Here is a 6,249-nt window from a genome sequence, read left to right on the forward strand (position 1 = left end):
ATACCTACCTATTATGGCATTTCCATAGTCATTCCGAGATATATTGCCATGCAACTTTCCACCGTTTCATTTATGACACGCTTCATCACTGTCATATTGCTTTGCATGATCATGTAGTTGACATCGTATTTGTGGCAAAGCCACCATGCATAATTTATCATACATGTCACTCTTGATTCATTGCCCTTCCCGGTACACCACCGGAGGCATTCATAGTCATATTTTGTTCTAGTATCGAGTTGTAATCATTGAGTTGTAAATAAATAGAAGTGTGATGATCATCATTAATAGAGCATTGTCTCAAATAAAAAATAAAAAAAGAAAGGCCAAATAAAAAAGGAAGGCCCCAAAAAAGGGAAAATAAAATGACAATGCTACTATCCTCTTTTTCCACACTTGTGCTTCAAAGTAGCACTATAATCTTTATGATAAAGAGTCTCGTGTTTTCTTACTTTCATATACTAGTGGGAATTTTTCATTACAGGACTTGGCTTGTATATTCTAACAACTAGTTGAGCCGTTGGGCCAAATGGCGCAGAGACCCACAAAAGTCATGTTGTCGATGAAAATAGTTTCATTTTGCAAGGACATATTTGATATTGCTAATATAAAGACCATGTGTTAAAATCATGCTATATTGAAAATATGTTTATCATGCTGAGAAATCTGAGTTAAAAAATCTATAACATGCATAGACCAACGAAGGAAGCATTTAGTTAAAAAATATGGTTATCACCATGAGAAATCTGAGTTTGAAAAAAAAAACATGTTTGTATATGAAAGCATAGGTATTTGAAAGGTCCAGGAACAATTCTTTGTGTGGCATGTTCGGAGTCGCGCATGCATCCATCGTGCCTATTTATCCATGTTTCTTCCTCAGTTCCTCATTTGGGCGAGAGAAGAACACTCAACTGGTGAGATTTCTCTTGTCCTATTATTTGGGATTTCTCTGCATGCATGGTTACACATATGGCCCATTACACCAACCACCACAATGTCCATTTCAAACACAAAGTGTTTTGAAAATTAAATTATGTTTTACCAAGGAGGAACAGTCCAGATTTGAAATAGCAGATGCAACTACTTTACCAATTCAAACTCTTTAGCAACCATTTATGATTATGATGTCTAATGGCACAAGGTGTCAATTTAGACTAAAGAGTTACTTGAAATGTGTTTCATTTGTTCTTTACAAAGTGCTAGATACAATTTCACTGCACATAAGAATTTTGAAGCTCGATTAAAAAGGTAATTTCATTCATACAAACCATAACTAAACAACGTGAATGTAAATATATATGACTGGGTCATACTTCCTAATACAAAAGCAAGCAACGGACTGGTAATAGGTAGGCCTATTTTAGAGAGATTGTGGTAAATTATAGTTCATTATTACATGCAAAATGTTTTTGCTTCGGAGCAGAACACTGGTCTATCTTTGTCTTCATATCCTTTTCTTCTCAGAGCTGGTGTGATGCCTTGCTCCTATTCATGGATCTTGACCTACAATTTTTTAACAAACTAAATTAGTTATTTATTCAATGGGAAATCTGAAGTCGGGATTACTTCGCCAATATTGTTAGCAAGTTTATGAGGGAAAAGAAAGCAATGTAACTTCCAAAAGTGAAGGTAAGAATTTAGTACATAGTAGTGTAGCTGAGAAAGTAGGAACATGAGCTGCGACATGTTTCAGAAAAATGGTCGAGGTTCCCTGATCCTAGTAACATGAGCTGCGATTATTTTGCCAGGGACTCATGGCTGTATATAACTTTCACAAGCAACATCCCATATGTGACAACCTACCTTTGATCACAAAGCTATATGATCTATATAATGGAGAAAAATGGAGCTTTCAATAACCTGCATACCTATTTTTCCCAAAGCAAACCTAAGAATGAAGTACACAGTATTGTAACTAGGAAAGTAGGAAAATTAAATCATATACTCTGAAACATATTGCAGAAAGAGAAGTGTGAAGCACGCTTCCTTGAAATTTGGACACAATCAGACATTCATTTTTTTTGAGCCTGCTATATATCTATGGGGAAGCATGGATAAGAAAAGATAGAAATTTAGAAAATGTATGCAAATTCACATATTTTTCTAAAATCCCATGGAAATGTGTGGGTCCACTTGGTCTATCAGGACGGTGTATTTCAAAAAATCAAGTCAGGCAGCTAATAGTTTGGATAGAACCTCTATAGATAGTAGAAAGCAACATCCAACGATTCGACTGTACAGACTAAAAAGTTCGCCAGGAAATGAGAAGAGCCAGCAAAATAGACTAAGTTACAGAAGAAGCACCTGAAATAAAATAGTGGCAGTTAGTTTGGCAAGAAACCTGCATATATTTGAGTGCAATTCGCGTCCTCTAGGCCATCGTTCTCACGCATTTTTTCCTAGTAAGTAGAAAGCATATAACTCCGCCTATGTCTTCTAGGCATAGCCGGTCCCAAGCCCGGGTAAAGGAGGAGGGTTGTGATAGGCTTGGCGAGCCAACGTAAAAACTAGCCAGTCCCATAGGTATGAAACCCATTTGAGCGAGAATAGTACTAGGATGGGTGACCTCCTAGGAAGTCCTCGTGAAAGGGTTTCATATCTAAGGGTTGTGATAGGCTTGGCGAGCCAACGTAAAAACTAGCCAGTCTTTTGGGTATGAAACCCATTTGGGCGAGAGTAGTACTAGGATGGGTGACCTCCTGGGAAGTCCTCGTGAAAGGGTTTCATATCTAGCCTACCCCAACTTGTTTGGGATAAAAGGCTTCGTAAGTAAGTAAGTAGAAAGCAAAGATAGAGTATGAAAAGGGGATACATATTACACAACTAGTAGTTTCAGAGCTTTAGAAGGCCGTCCAGTTTTAGATAGTATGCTTTCACCTATGCAGAACTGGACGTTGTACTACTTATTTTAGAGTCAAGACATATTTCAATCTCTAAATGAAACCTGACACGAATCATCTGCTACTCTAGAAATTTGATTTATCACGGCTAACCAACATGGAACGATCATCTGACTTTCTGGCTATACTAACGTGTAAATATTTGGCAGGTATAGACTCGTTCAAGTTGACTGCAAAAGCAATGAAGGTTGTTGTAGCTAGATAAATGACTCGTTCAAGTTGACCGCCAAATTTTTGTTAGGAAGTGGATGCCTACTAATAGCGCATCTCGGGGAATCACAGTGAGAATTAAAGGCCTGGAGAAATGCAAAACGGCAAGATAAAATTCAGACATTGGCATAGAAAGAAACTAATAGGAAAACATGCACCATCAATCACTCACCATAAGGACAGCAACTGGACAATAGCTGAGCTGCGGTAGATGGTTACCAAGTAATGAACGGAAGGAAAATCACTACAAAATAACCATGAGAACACCAAACTATCTGCAAACATGAAGGCTCTTTCTTGGATTAGACAGGACGAGTACGCCATGATAATCCAAAGAACAAAAAGATGGATTTAAATTTATAGAGCAATGCTAGGAAGATATTGTCTTGAACAACAGAAAGTAAGAAAACAATAAAGCAAGCAACAAACCTGCAAAAAATATCCTCCAAGTTTTGCGTGAAAATCCATCGAATATATCCTCGATCGCATATGTCTCTGTCAAGGTACTCTACAGGAAGGTTCTCCAAAAAACAGAGTAACATTGTTTTTCCTTTTTGAGAGTTTGATAGCAAACCTGCAATGTATCAAAAAGGGATTAGAATTGATAAGAAAATAAATCTCTGCTATTTTATAGTCGAAGAACATGCTTCAATCGACAAAAATACAAAAACATTGAAATTTGATGGTGTAAGGAACCTGCAGTGATATACTGAGCCATAAACTACTTTGCAATGATATACTGAACCATAAACCTGAAGCTCTACTTTGATGCCAATAAATTTATAACTGGGAAAGTAGGAAAATGAAATCATATACTCTAAATCATATTGTAGAAACAGAAGCGTGAAGCACACTTCCTTGAAATTTGAACACAAGTGAACATTCATTTAGCATACAGAGGTAACATAAACTTAAGCAAGACTATTTAATTGATCATGGTACATGGTGGATTTTTTATAATTGATATTCCGCTGGAAGTGGATAAGTTCTGTAGATATTCGGATGCTCATTTTCAGTAGTCATATAAATCGACCTGATTTCCCAGCTTAGACGTTTCAGACATGTCTCACAATATGATGTGACCATGGGTTCAATCCCATGTTCAATTATGTACGAAGAGAGGCCCCATTTGGAAACATGTAAGCACAATCAAATGCCTGGGCACATAGTTCTGTTTACAAAGCTATTTGCAGGTTTGAATGCGTTGCAGCAAGATGGCATGATAATCTATAGTAACCAAGAATGTTCGAAAAACAAGATAGAAAATCATAGCAGAGGAACTGAGCAAATCAGTTAAGCGCGATATGTAAGACATGACTGACATGATGGAACAAGATGCATGAATGGCAAGTAAATACTACTACCACATGATGTAGAGAAGGAGAGCACGACGTTTTAAGCATATAGTAATATGAATGGAGCTCACGGGAATATGGCGCGATGACTGGCTGTCTTCACTTCCTGTAAAACAATTATGATTTCCATCAGATAAAGGAGAAAGCTACTTACAAACCTACAGTAGAGATGCTACATAATGTAAGCTCAAAAGAACACAAGCTTTCAAGTTAATGTAATGATCAGGCCAAGACTCTGCACCTATCATCATCACAACTGTGGACATACGATGTGCTGTGTATTTTTAGATCTTTCATTCAAATAATGTGTAGCACTGGCAGACATACAAAGGCTGACCCATGTTATTTCAGTCTTATGACTTTTACTTTAGCAGAACACTCATTTGGTCAATCTTGGTCGAAGAGCACCGAAACAATTTTAGGAACATCCATTAAGAAAATAGTAACAATAGCAGCACAGTCAGGCATATAAATTGGTGAGTAAAACATATCTTGTTTGGATTATTCTACCAGGATAGATAATAAAACTTCACCTGCCATGTCCTTTTTCAGCATAGTGCCAATATATACTTCAAAAAAGCATTGGACTACCATATTGTCTAATAGATTCTGGGATCCCTGAGGAACGTGGTCTTCTATGTCAGATCTGCACACCTCAAGTTTAAAAATACAAATATTAGCAAAGTAAAATATGAGTGAGGAGGAAGTGAGGGAGAGAAAGAGTGGAGCACCAAGTTCGCCGCTGGCCTGCATCGCTCGAGCCACCTCCAACAGGCACGTGTTGTTCTCCTTGTACTCCAGATGCACGAGACATCCATTGGAGGAGACATGAGCTCCTGCTTCCTCTCGCCTTCCCACACCGCCTGTTCACCTCGAGCTCCTTGCCCGGCGGGGGGTGGAGGCAGAGGTGGCACCTCATGATGCAGAGGAGACGACGACGCGGTGGCGCGACAAGTCGACCCGCCGGCCGCCGGCAGGTGCGCGAGGCCTCACCCTGCCCCTTACCCCCACCCGTTGTTGCTTGACTTCCTCACCGGCCTCCTCCTTCCCCTTGTCGTTGCATCCTACCCCACACCTGCACCGCGATGACCCTGCCGGCGCTGCTCCCCCACGACGATACGTCCGATCTGGATCGACGGCAACATGGAAGAGGACAGGAGGAGGTAAGCAGAGGAGAAGGTCGGCGGTGGATCAACGACGACGTGGTAGAGGAGAGGAGGAGGCGAGTGGAGAGACAAGGCCGGCGGCTGCAGGTGAGGAGAGGATGAGGGAGAGAGGGAGGGGTGTGGCAGCTTGTGGGGATGGAGGGGAAGGAGAAAGAGCGCTAGGGTTCGTTTGGCGGGTCGGGTGGGTGTAGGGCGAGAAGCAGGCGATTGGGTGCGGAGCGTGCCGAGCTCATTGGGCAAAACCTGGTGCACCCGGAAACAGCCAATCCAGCCAACAAGAGCCCGGTGTGAGCCCACTTGTCATTGGACAACTAAAACAACTGCGAGGTGAAAATCGGGTTTAACCGCGAGGTAAAGATCTGACGGTCCAGACATGCTAGAAAGCTAAATCCGATGGCCGACGAAGGCCCAATTGAGGGAGCTTTCTGGAGAAGAGTTGGCTAGCCTCTTTATTGGTTTAAATAGGCTTCCTCAAATGCTCTAGGTATTCATGAGAAAGCAAGTTGAATGCATAACCACTTAGTTTCTTTTGTTGAGTTTTCATACATTTATAGCTCTAGTGCGTCCGTTGCATGGCAATCCCTAATCTTTGCATTGACATTAATTGATGGGCATCTC

The 6,249-nt window shown here is 40.6% G+C and overlaps 1 long non-coding RNA gene across 5 annotated transcripts; it reads right to left on the minus strand.

Annotated features, from left to right (window-relative positions):
* Nucleotides 1-1,221: 1,221 nt before the first annotated feature.
* On the minus strand, nucleotides 1,222-5,840 carry LOC123127289 (uncharacterized). Of its 5 annotated transcripts, none has more exons than XR_006462255.1 (5): nucleotides 5,197-5,840; nucleotides 4,999-5,111; nucleotides 4,475-4,571; nucleotides 3,540-3,684; nucleotides 1,222-3,385 (listed from the first exon to the last, which is right to left on the minus strand). It is a non-coding gene; the product is annotated as an uncharacterized lncRNA (long non-coding RNA). The 5 variants fall into 5 exon arrangements; XR_006462251.1 differs by having other exon boundaries at nucleotides 4,537-4,571; nucleotides 5,197-5,838; XR_006462254.1 differs by having other exon boundaries at nucleotides 1,222-3,684; nucleotides 4,472-4,571; nucleotides 5,197-5,839.
* Between the last annotated feature and the right edge of the window lie 409 nt (nucleotides 5,841-6,249).

Source organism: Triticum aestivum, chromosome 6A, assembly GCF_018294505.1.
Source record: "Triticum aestivum cultivar Chinese Spring chromosome 6A, IWGSC CS RefSeq v2.1, whole genome shotgun sequence".
NCBI classification, from domain to species: domain Eukaryota; kingdom Viridiplantae; phylum Streptophyta; class Magnoliopsida; order Poales; family Poaceae; genus Triticum; species Triticum aestivum.